This window comes from Delphinus delphis, chromosome 4 (genome assembly GCF_949987515.2).
Source record: "Delphinus delphis chromosome 4, mDelDel1.2, whole genome shotgun sequence".
In the NCBI taxonomy this organism is placed as follows: domain Eukaryota; kingdom Metazoa; phylum Chordata; class Mammalia; order Artiodactyla; family Delphinidae; genus Delphinus; species Delphinus delphis.
In genome coordinates, this window is record NC_082686.1 from 104,665,800 (window position 1) to 104,678,949 (window position 13,150).

At 41.5% G+C, this 13,150-nt stretch overlaps 2 protein-coding genes and 1 pseudogene across 2 annotated transcripts in view; 1 reads left to right on the forward strand and 2 right to left on the reverse strand.

Moving 5' to 3' along the window:
- Nucleotides 1-13,150, reverse strand: part of SCHIP1 (schwannomin interacting protein 1) — a 575,521-nt gene that overhangs the window by 162,748 nt on the left and 399,623 nt on the right. The gene's annotated exons all lie outside the window — the stretch shown is intronic.
- IQCJ (IQ motif containing J) overlaps nt 1-13,150 on the reverse strand; it is a 658,546-nt gene that overhangs the window by 28,619 nt on the left and 616,777 nt on the right. The gene's annotated exons all lie outside the window — the stretch shown is intronic.
- Nucleotides 12,806-13,116, forward strand: LOC132424236 (U6 snRNA-associated Sm-like protein LSm7 pseudogene; annotated as a pseudogene).

The window sequence follows — 13,150 nt, forward strand, 5'->3', positions numbered from 1 at the left end:
GATTCTTCTGTAAAGTGGCAGGATGCTTATTTAGCTGGGAGAGTGGATGAATATGACCAGCTGATGAACAAGGCAGCAAGAATTCACCGACTCCTGGGCGGAAGACTTAAATCCTAAGGTAGCTTGACCTTGACCGCAAAGCTAAGCAGGGCGTGGCTGACTGTGGGTCTGGTTGTTACCTTGACATGTGAACTCTGCCAAGAAATATGTTTCTGTACCCGGCACTCTCTATCTCTGGACTTCCTGGGAAGTTGGTGTCATAAACTACTGTGGTTTGCAGCTCATGGCGTCTGCAAGTCCAGTGCAACAGAAGCAGTTCCATTACAGTGTATTTTTCTTTCTTAGTTTTTTAAGAAAGAAATCAAACTGGGTGGGTGTTTCCTTAAAGATAGGATAGGACACTGGGCTGCAATGCTTTTGTTCACTATCTCCTAATGGAATTTTGAAAAACTATGCACCCTCCTTCAGTTTTATGTTGTAATGTTAAAACATTTCATCAAAATCTTGAACAGTGGCAAAGGATATAATTTATGCTCTGTTGTCAGTATCAGCTTTTTAAAGTGATACTGTTACTTAACTCATCATAATAAATAAATAATAATGATAAATCCAATGGAATGGAATGGAATAAATACTACAGCAAATTGATACCTGCTATCATACACTAGGTAAGAGTTGCAAATTTTATATCTTTTCGTTTTCCCCTTGTATTTTTGTTTCTATTCATTTACCGAATTTTATCCTAATAAAATGTCTTTTTGTGATTAAGAGTATTTAACTATTTCCCATTTCATACTTCTCTATAAAAATAAGGTGAAATTAGAGCATTTATTTTCTTACCTCTGGTCATAAGGTTCTAACTGCTAAAAAAAATTCACCTGGATTGAGTCATCATTACAATCATTATTGGGAATACCTGTGGCAGAAATAATGCTGTGTTCACCACATCCTTTTACCTTCTTGGAGGTACAGGAAGTTTATATTTCTCAGTGTCCCTTTGGGAGTCTGAACAGAAGTGATGTATTGTTTCCTGTCCTAGTTCACAGTGAGTTGAGCTCTAGTTCTCCTTCTCTCTCTCTCTCTCTCTCTCTCTCTCTCTCTCTCTGTTGGAAGCTGGAAACTCTGAGATGGCAAAGATGCAAGATGGAAGCAGAGTTATCTAAGGCCCCCTTGGAGAAGAGTCCCCTAAAAGAGCCTCCTTGTCCTCACCAGACTGTGATATAAAAATTAGCAATACACTTTTGTTGGGTAAGCCATTGACGTTTTAGGTTTATTAGTTACTGTAAGGTAGCTTAAACTATCCTGACCAATATACGCCATAACTGATCAAAACAGCATGGATATATTACAACTTTTTTTTTTAAATCTATTTTTGGCTGTACTGGGTCTTCGTTGCTGTGCACGGGCTTTCTCCAGTTGCAGTGAGTGGGGGGCTGCTATTCCTTGCGCTGCTCAGGCCTCTCATTGCAGTGGCTTCTCTTATTGTGGAGCATGGGCTCTAGGCTCGTGGGCTTCAGTAGTTGTGGCACGTGGGCTCAGTAGTTGTGGCTCACGGGCTCTAGAGTGCAGGCTCAGTAGTTGTGGTGCACAGGCTTAGTTGCTCCGCGGCATGTGGGATCCTCCCGGACCGGGGCTCGAACCCGTGTCCCCTGCATTGGCAGGCGGACTCCTAACCACTAAGCCACCAGGGAAGCCCCTATATTACAACTTTTGATAGGCCATTCTTAAGAAAAATAATTTTTAATTTTTGAAAATGCATCTCAGTAAAAACACTGAGAAATTTTGTTCACATAGATGGGAGTAAAGGTAGTTATAGCAATGTCTCCCAATATGCGTGAACTAGTGCAAATCACCTTAATGAGATTTTCTAAATAGGAGAAGCACTATTGGAAAATTGAGGTAGGAAAGGAGCTCTCAGGCAGTCGATTTAAGGAAAAAGTTATATGAAATGTGAGGATCTGGACTTAAAGATCTCTCTGTTTATATACCCCTTTGAAAGTCTCTGTGAGTATCCAGCAACACCTGTATTCCACATTTAAGACACAACTGGGGAAAAGGAAGGAGAGTCAGGAGGTGGAGCGTCCCCTGACCTGACCCTCTTTTGGCTGCTGACCCTCACCCAAATCCTTGATCCATCTTTTTCTGCCTTCCTTCTAATTCCCACTAGCTCACAATGAAAAGGATCCTGATCAAGATTAAAGTCTGTAACATATAAAGAGTTATTTTAAATCAATAAGAAAAATATGATTATTTCAGAAAAAACCGGGCAAATGATCACTAACGGCAATTCATGAAAGAAGAAATACAAATGGCTAATGCCCACAGAAAATATTAAAGCTCACTTGGAACTTGTTTTAAGTTTAAATGTGCAACTTAAAACAGTGAGATACGATTTTGGAAATAAAATCGAAAAACGAATCTTTAGTGATGGTTGGAAAGAGAATAAACTGATTTAACATTTCTAGAGAGCAATTTGGCAATATTAAGTCAAAAAATTTTTTTAAATATATAAAGTTGAGCTAGCATCCCACTTCTAAGCATTATTCTATGAAATAAGCATGAATCGGTTAAAAAAGAAAGATTCAGCCTTGAGCTTTGCCACAGTTTTTTTAGTCTAGCTTCTTTTGGTTGCAAGTATTAGGTTGCAAAGCATGCAAGGCTTTCAAATGAAAGCATTTGAAATGCCTATTGCCTTCTGCATTTTCTGCTTCTCTTAGTTAAAATTCTTGATTGATTTGGACTGATTGCTGAGTGCCAATGGATTGACTGACTTCATCCAATCAACTATTGTTGGTCTGGGAAGAGAACTGTCATAGGATGTACAGGGTTACTTCTTCCAGGGGCTGTTTGTGGGGTGAGGGTTAGGTGCGCCATGCTCCATAAGAGACAGGAAATTAAATCAGCATAGCGTATCTAGAATGGTGAAGGATAGGAATCCCTTAAAAGCCCAACCCAGGATATGATGTAAACTGTGACACCATGCAGCGAGATAATCATTAAAAATGTTCTTATAGAAGACTCTTTAATGACATGGAAATATATTTGTGATATATTCCTATTTCTAGAGGAAAAGAACACGTAAAGAGAATAAACAGTATATCTTAATTTTTTTTTTTTTTTTTGCGGTACGCGGACCTCTCACTGTTGTGGCCTCTCCCATTGCGGAGCACAGGCTCCGGACATGCAGGCTCAGCAGCCATGGCTCACGGGCCCAGCCACTCTGCGGCATGTGGGATCTTCCCAGACCAGAGCACGAACCCGTGTCCCCTGCATCGGCAGGCGGACTCTCAACCACTGCGCCACCAGGGAAGCCCCAGTATATCTTAATTTTTAAATATTTACATTTATAAAGAAAGAAAGTGCTATGGACTAAATTCATGTTAAGGGGACTGAATGTTTGTGTACCTATCTCCACCCTTCCCCCCATTTTTATGTTGAAACCCTAACCCTTGATGTGATGGTATTTGGAAGCGGGATCTTTGTGAAATATGTGAAAGTGCTTGAAAAAAATGATATGCATACAAACGTGCATTGCATGTACACACAGGTCTCTCTCTATACATACACACAAAATATATATCTTATAAATGCTTAAGTGTATATGTCACACAGTTGTGGATATAATAATCAGAAGCTTAATTTGACCTTGGCTAAATGCAAATAAAATGATAGATCACTATGGATTTGATGAGATGCCCTGAGAAGGAAATGTCTTGTTGACCCAAGTACTTTGAGAAGTGCTGATTATTACTCTTTTCCATAAGACAAGAAAGAGAAGGTTAGAGAATATTTACTTTCTGGTGAAAACAGGAGCACAATAAACGAGGAACATTGTTGAAAGACAACAGAGGGGAACAAAGGTCTAATTTAAATTTAAATATTTGCCTACGGTGTTTTAGAATATAATATATTATACTCCTGTCTTTTCATGTTTGCTGAGAAGAGGACGACACTAAGATTTTCAAATATTAGCAATAAATATGACCATTAACCACAAAGTCCGAGATTTCCACAAAGCTTGTAAAACATGTCTGATACAGGAAATGGTATTTGTTCACTTAGCTATAAAATATGTTATAGGAAATTATATTTGTTCCCAGACTGAATATGAACTCTGCTTTTAGTAGTAAGCCCATTCCTTAGTCAATAGACTCACGAGCCTAATTAAACCCCCAAATATGTGTTGGATAGATTCTCACATGAGTCCAAACGCTTCAAACACTTGATTCTAGCTTTCTCTTGGTAGACCACTTGAAACAAAGGGTGCTTCTAGAAGAGTCAACTTCAAACATGGTGAAGTCTGATTTATTTCACAATGCTACCTGAAGTTACATCTGGGGAGTGACAGCGGGAAGTGAGCAAAGAAAAACTAACTTCTACTGTATGAACTTATGTGTTGGTAGAATATTGTTTTTTCAAGCATTTACTACATTTGTAATAAATACATTTTAAGTGCTTTGAATATAGCCCAGCACCATACAAACTGTTATTCATATATCGGCTGATGGGGAGGGGGCAGGGCTTAATCTTCTCTTCTTCCATGTGCTGAAGCGGACCAAACACTACCCGCTGGTTACTTGCCATGAAGCTGAATCTGTTAACAGACGTATTTGATCAACTCCCACATTACTGGTCTGCCTGTTAATTTCTATTAAAAATCGATTTAATTCCCAGCATTTAAAAGCTCAGGTGATTTTTGCATAAAAATACATTGTGGTGGATAAGATAGATTGCTGCTCCGCATGCATTCCACACACCCCTCCCTACCCCCAGAGACTGGGCAGCTAAAAATGACATTTCTAAACTGGGCATCTGGAAGTGACCTTTAGCTTAGACCAATCAGATGCACTCAGGGGAGATGTAAAAGGCAGAGGTCCCAGTGGCCCCTGGTGGCAGGCCCGTCAAGGATGCTTTGGGTTTTTCTGTAGCAGCATCCCTGACAGCAGCTTTGTGGGGACCAACGGGTGAGATCAGTAGCATCTTTCAGCTGTTGGTCGCTATTTTCGTTGCCAGCATGGACTTAAAAGGTGAGGTATGGCTCTGGAGCCAGCAGTGACAGCATCAGTAGCGACCTAATCTCCAGCCTGTTCCTAGAGCTAACAGTTCAGGGGAAACTGAACTGTTTCCCATCTTCCTGACTGAGGCAGAGTCAGGGGAATGGGTTCTTCATTGTTCTTCTGGTGGTCAGCCCTGGAGGCCCAGCCTTAACACACCCTAATTCCCTGTTTGAAGCCCTTTGCCCTTCGTGCTTACAATAGCTAGAGTGGTTTCTGTTTTCTGTAACAGAACTCTGACGAATATATAGGAAAAAGAGGAGCTCTGATAACATCCAGCCCTGATTTTGGTTATGGTAACAGTAGACTGGTAATGAGCAGTGGCCTGTAGGTTGCATAGATCTCACCACATCTTAGTGAACTCCCCAACTGGAGGCCATTTCCACTGTATTTGTAGTATGTGTGTGTGTGTGTTTAAGAGATGTCTCACTTTTCTTAGTTATTTTACCTTCCTGGACCCTATAGGAATTTTAGTTCGCCACCTCACTATTCCTTAGCTACAGATTGGCTGAAAACGATTTTTTTTATTTCTTAAAGGATATAACTCTTCCATTTCGAATATACTCCAAAATGCCCCCCAAATCAAAGCCAGAATGCTGTACATCTAAACTGCATCATTTAGGCCCCTGAGAGAACTGCTTTTATTGAACGATGAAACTAGTTGTTCTATTAACCCTAAGGGTGTTGAATAAACTGTAATGTCACCTCTGTGACAACACAGCAAAGAGGTTTCCTTCAAGTCAAATTTTACCTTATAAGCATGTAATAGATCAGGTTTTGCTTTTTGCACTGGCTATCAGAAAGGTAGGGCCAAAGGCCACCTGAGTCGTTGACTTCTCATAGCGTACGTGACATCATGCTTGTATGTTGTGTATTAACCCCACCCCTGACCGTGTCTCATTGTTACTCATTGGTTTTCTTTTCACCCACATTTCTTCACATATTAAGAAAAATCCTATTGTATTATGTTTGAAACCCATTTTAAATCCTTGTTGTAATATGATGGAGAATAAATATTTAAGTAAAATGCGTTCACTTTTCCTACTCTGTTCCTTGTGTTATGTCTACTAGACCCCTGTTCCTCAGTCCTCTCTGCTTTCGTGTGCTCAAGCATGTATTTCTGCCTATGTCTTAACAGACCTAGGCTATTCATGGGTGTGCTTGGGATTTTGCAATCTAGCGAATATTCTAAAGATGTGATCAAGCTGAAGAATGCGGCACGTTTTAGCAAAAAGCAATTTGTTCTGTGACTATTACTGAGTAAAAATCCCAGGAGCTACAGATTTCTGTGTAAACCAAATGCAACACTCAGTCTTTTGGGGAAGCAAATAATTACACTTCCTTTGATGATGTAAGGCCAGAAAACATCTAGCATCTGATCTTAAGCTAACCTGTTTTTTCTTTTTTTAATTAAACATTTTATTTTGAGATAATTCACATGCTGTTTTAAGAATAATATTAGTGATCCTGTGTACCTTTTACCTGGTTTCCCCCAATGGTAGTGTCGTACAGAACTATAGTACAATATCACATCTAGGATACTGGCATCAATACAGTCAAGATACAGAACATTTCCATCACCACAAGAATCCCTCGTGTTGCCCTTTTATAGACAGCCCCTTCCCTCCCAACCCCACCCATAAAAACTACTAATCGTTTCTTCATTTCTATGCTTTTTTCTTTTCAAAACTAGCTAATCTCTTTTGATGGCATAAATGTTCATCACAGATGACTACACTACACTTACCATCACCCTTCCCCTGCTTCCATCCATTCTGCCCTCTTCTAACCTACTCTGTGCCGGAGAAGCCCAGCCCTTGAGGATTACATTACCAGGCTCCCTTGTTCTTTGGTTTCCAGTTGGGGTCACTGGAGGCACTGGCAGAAGATGGAGGGAATGGGAGAAAAGAGGTGTAAGAATAATCATGCTTTTGTGCACAACCCCTCCCTCATGAGGCATGGGGAGAAGCAGAGGAAGAAGCACCACTACCACCACCACCAGAGAGGAGTGAGTGCCCAGATGAGGAAATGGACAGAGACCTTGGTCGGTTGAGGTGCTTGCCTTCAATGGTGAAGCTATCTCTGTCAATGAATTAATCACTAATAACCTTGACAGACTGAAGATTAGGGAGGGGGAAGGAATCCAATCACAACTGAGCTTGAATTCTTTGATCTAGCAAAAAAATGTCTTGACCTGGGTAAAGAATAAGATTTAATTAGATTCAAAGAAAAAGGAAGAATTGTGAGATTTCTTTCATGACAAGTTTGTGGACCATGGTTCACACTCTCTCTACCTTTAATGGTTTGGTGCTCCCAGCCTCAACACTGGGATACTTAATGTCCCAGAATATACTGGTTTGCAGTTGAAAAGGCTTATGTTTTGCCTTCAATGAATAAATTGTCATTGTCACATCATGTCTATTTATGGATTATAGACAAATTTTAAAAAACACTACGTATTAGGCTTGGGTTAAGCATTTTATATTCATTATTTCATTTACCTTAGCCAACGACGCTGTGAGATAGATATTTTCCTAATTTGACAGGTAAGAACCCTTAGGTGCAGAAAGCCTAAATAACTTGTTCAAGGACACACAACTCATGAGTGAAAGATATGGAATTCAAGTCTATCTTTTAATAATTAGGCCAGATTGTCTCTCAATGAGGCATATTGCTTTCCACCAGGAAATGGAAAGACAGGGCTGCTCTTTTCCAATGACCTTGGCTGCTCTGCCCTTCCCTCCTCTCCTGGATAGCTCCTACACATCCTTGATCTCTAATCAAGAGTCATATTCTCCAGGAGCCATCCTCACCTTCTTGCCCTCATGAAAGCTTTCATAGCACCATGGATTTCTTATCTGTAACACTTGTCACCACTGAAATTTATATCTGTTTAATTATTTGATCAATGTCTGGCTTCTCTCCCCTAAACCGTAAGCTGCATGTCATTTTGCCCCATTACATCTCCAGCGTTTAGAACACAGTGCCTGACCTATAGTGAGTGATCAATAAATGTTTATTGGTTGATTTAATAAGACTTTTTATCTTTACTTTACAGACTTATAGATTCTCAGAGTCAGAAGTCACCCCAGCTGCTAATTATTCCACTCACCCATCAGAAGTCCCATGGAATCATTCTAACCAACTGGTCAACCAACTGTTCTTGAAACATCTTTGGACCACTCTGACTGCTAGTGCCATTGTTCAGGGGAGCATACTAATGAACTCCAGTTTTCCTTACCCACAAAAAGGCCTTCATCCAAGTCTTGTCTGCTTCGGGTTGCATGTGTCCAGTACCTGGGACAATCCTCGTATGATCATCTGTCCACATTCTCTGGAATGTGTGCTCGTCATGTTCAGTACTCAGGATAAAGATCCGAACTTTGTGTGTGTTCTGACCAGATTTATTAGACTCTAAAGTAAGATGCTAATCTTACCTATGATTGATATAGAGTTTGAAGAAATTTTCCACTTCTATTTAAAATATGTGTAATAAAGGTAATTATCTAATCACTGTCCAGTGGCCCCCAAGTACCTGCGCTGGGCCCCTCTCTTCCATGCCACTCTATTCTCCAGCTCACTGGAGGCTAAGGATTCTCATTCACCCTATTAAGGGACTGGTAGGAGGCTTACAGGTATCCTGGACAATAAAAAATGGGGATTATTTACATGGGGCGGTATGGATGGAATTCAGAAAAGACTTGAGATACAAGTAAATGTTCTTAGGTTGGAAAATCCACAGGTGACATGAGGACACCTATTGATAGAAGGATTAGCAAAGTAGCTCTTTGGCCTATGCCTTGTGCAGTGTTCTTTCAAGTGGTGACTAGTAGTCTCAGATTCCCCCTGGTGCTGAACTCCAGCAGTGCTGGGGAATCTTCTGATGTTGCCTATCTTCACCTCCACCAAGCCTCTTCCTTGTGGTACTTCACAGGTACCCCAGGTCAGGTCCTTTTCTCTTCCATTCCCTGTCCCTAAGTGCTGTCATCATGGGGGCTGGTGGTTTGGCCCTTCATCTAATCTCTTTCCGTGTCTATGTCATGATCTCTGGGCTCTCTCAAGAGGTCCCTTTTATTCGCAAAATCCTGCTTCAGAGCTGCGAAGCGGAACATGTACCATTCTTCTCTTTTATTCTCAACCTAATCATCCTGCTCTCTTTGAGGCAATGTGGTCAAATAAAAGAAGGTTGGGAAAAGAAAGGCACAAAATTAATTTTTAAAGATATTATCCTGTTACAATTGTATTGCTGCTAAGCCCTAGCTGTACTTGTGCCATTGATCCTTTTAGCCTCAAGAACAGGATGCAAATTTTTTAAATGGTGTTGAAGAAAGATGATTTTCTGTAAAGGAAATTCTCATTTTAATTTCCAACAGAATTGCCTAATACAAAAAATAGCTTCTCATTAAAAAATGTTCATTCATTCAAGAAATATTTATTAAGCTACTGCTAGGTGGCAGGGAACTTGCTTTTCCACTTTCCTGATTTAAAAAGGAGGTGTCTGGAAATCATAGGAATCAATATACTGACTGGCAACAAACAGGGCAGTCTTTATTCTAATGAAATAACATTCTAGTGAGATTTTAGTATGGGTATATTCATTCATTCAGTTATTCATTCAGCATGTTTTATGAGCCCCAGGTCAACCTTTGGCACTAAGTATATAGGAAAGACATGTCACCTGTACCCACTGTATAGCAGACAGATAGGCAGATAAAACAATAATTACCTTACATTGTATTTAATGTTATTTGATGCAGATAAAGAAGGCCTTGGGAGAGGGCGTCATGGAGGACTTCCCAGAGGAGGTGAAGCTAGGCTTTACTTGTAGGGATGAGTGGGAGCTTAAGAAGTGAGAAACATGGGATGGATACTTCAGAACATGAGAAAAACACAGGCAAGAGCCACAAGAGTATGTTTGGAGAATGACAATTTGTTTGGATTTAGACCGAGAAGAATGGTTTTTGTCCAAATACAGGCCAACACACAAGAAAGAACTCAAGTTCTCTGAATTCCTGTGTTCTTTCCTTCTTAAGAATAAAACGCTCGGGCTTCCCTGGTGGCAGAGTGGTTAAGTATCTGCCGGCCAATGCAGGGGACACAGGTTTGAGCCCTGGTCCAGGAAGATCCCACATGCCACGGAGCAGCAAAGCCCATGCGCCACAACTGCTTAGCCTGAGTTCCAGAGCCTGCGAGCCACAACTACTGAGCCCACGTGCCACAACTACTAGAGCCCGTGCGCCTACAGCCCGTGCTCCACAACAAAGAGAAGCCACCGCAATGAGAAGCCTGTGCACCGCAATGAAGAGTAGCCCCTGCTCACTGCAACTAGAGAAAGCCCACGTGCAGCAACGAAGACCCAACTCAGCCCAAAAAAAAAAAAGGGGGGGGCTTCCCTGGTGGCGCAGTGGTTGAGAGTCCACCTGCCGATGCAGGGGACACGAGTTCGTGCCCCGGTCCGGGAAGATCCCACATGCTGCAGAGCGGCTGGTGAGCCATGGCCACTGAGCCTGCACATCCGGAGCCTGTGCTCCGCAACGGGAGAGGCCACAACAGTGAGAGGTCCGCATACCGCAAAAAAAAAAAAAAAAAAAAAAAAAGGAATAAAACCCTGACTGTGTAAGTGGATGCCATTCAAAAGCATGCTGGTATGAATGAAGTGCATTATATTGGGGGACACTGGTGCCTCAGAAATGCTAGGAACACAAAAGCAGAGATGTGCCAGAGGTTGGCTCCAGTAGCAAGATTGCTCGAGAATCCAATTTTTGTAAAATATTGTGAAAGGTCCTGCTGTGGGACCTCTAGTTCAGTCCTGCAGTTCTTCCGTGACATAATTTACCCATATCTCTATGGTAGGTCAGCTCCAAATCTTGGGTGAAATCCATCCCAAGCTAATGGCAAATGTAACTTTACTGCCAAGCTTTGACGTGATTTTTCCTCTGCCATGTGTTCTTAGGTTAATCAGGGGGAAATGATTAGGGAAAGAGAACATTTATAGAAGAAGATTTTGAAAACCAACTTCCTTCAATGCAAATGGTTAGTGGAATAAAGTTTTTAGTCATTCAAACTATAAGCACCCTGGAACTTTACTTGATACTGAAGCTCAAATTCTTAAATCATTTGATTCTTTATGAATGGTCCTCCTTTCCCTCTCCAGTCCAGGCAGAAAGGTACTACACTGGCTTATAATCATTGGCTGAATTAAGATCAGAGGTATGAATTCAACTCAAGGTCCCAAACAAACGCCTCCTCCTTTACACCTCAGCACTCAGAGAATGGCAAACAGATGAAGAATAAATGCATGTAGTTTGTCAATTATACTGACAATTGTTTTTTTTGCGTTACGCAGGCCTCTCACTGTTGTGGCCTCTCCCGTTGCGGAGCACAGGCTCCGGACGCGCAGGCTCAGCGGCCATGGCTCATGGGCGCAGCCGCTCCGCGGTATGTGGGATCTTCCCGGACCGGGGCACGAACCCGTGTCCCCTGCATCGGCAGGCGGACTCCCAACCACTGCGCCACCACGGAAGCCCTATACTGACAATTGTTTAAGAAAGAATTGTCACTCTTATACTGATAAATGGAAATGCAAGAAAAATTGTATCATTGACTGGCTTTAACAAGCCTAATTGATAAGTCTACTTGTTTCAAGAGATCATCACAAACTCTTGTTATACTTTGGTTTAGAAAATAATCCTTTCATTGAACTGGAAAAAACATTTTTAAACTTTTAAAATGTATAAACCATGTATAATTAAATTCATGTGGTTGAACCTCGGAAAATTAAGGGCAGGAATGCAACTGCACTTTCAAACGCTGTACTCATTTTCTGAAAATTTTAATCAGAAACTAACATCAGTTTCTAAATTCACCTGCTAGGAGGAAGCTGGGCAACTTATTTTCAGAGTGCATTTTTTTTCTTTGTAGAATTCAGCTTAGCTTCTTGCTCTTAATGACTGGCTCTCTCAGATATAGAGAGCTCTGCCCCACACGTTTCAAATTAGGTTATGACTACATGGGCCATTACTTTACAGATGTTCTCTGCTTAACAGCAATTATGTTTTTCCTTACCCATGTACGACACTTATAGGTTATTTGCTGAAAAGATCTCAAAAACATTATAAACATGTATGTTGCCATTTTGAACAAAATCAGTTCAGGAACTACTCTTTTATAGAGTAATCTGGTCCAGTTCACTGTAGATAGTTTTATATATTTAGAACCTTTATCTTTTAGTCAGAGAAACCTCCAGATCATTCCTGGCTGCTGAGGGTCTCCTGCAGCATTACTAACGATGCTGGGGTTTGTATTTTTAAAAATAATTTAATTTAGAATCTTATCTTTAGATTAGGAAGAAGTATCAAAGCACAGATTATAAGTGCTGTGCGAGTGATCACTGATACTCAGCAAACCACCTTGTTTGCGATTATTTGGTAAAGATCAAGGTCACAGGCTTCCTTCCTCCCGCAGCCAGACAGATAACCCAAGTATGTGAAGCAGGCTGGCCTGAGGGAGTATGTGTCCCTTCTGAAGGGAGCAGGGCTTCTTAATTCTGGTTAACAGCAGCAATACAGGAAAGTTAGTCCAAAGTGCCATTCTTTCACATTTGTTGACTCTTCCCGACAACCCCAAAACTCATATTTCTATTTGAAATTTCTGGATTCAAAACAAAAATGCCACGTGGGTCAAATGTCTTCAGTTTACCTGTTTTCAACCTCTGATATAAACCTAGATAGGCAGCGACGCGGCTGGGCAAGATGGCGGACAAAGAGAAGAAAAAGAAGGAGAGCATCTTGGACCTGTCCAAATACATTGACAAGACGACCCTAGTGAAGTTCTAAGGAGGCCGAGAAGCCAGTGGAATCCTGAGAGGGTTTGACCCGCTGCTCAGCCTCATGCTGGACGGCACCATCGAGTACATGAGAGACCATGACGACCAGTACGAGCTCACAGAGGACACCCGGCAGCTGGGCCTGGTGGTGTGCAGGGGCACCTCTGTGGTGCTCATCTGCCCGCAGGACGGTATGAAAGCCATCCCCAACCCTTCATCCAGCAGCAAGATGCCTAGCGGCCGGGGCCGCCCCTCCCCCAGGACTCAGGCC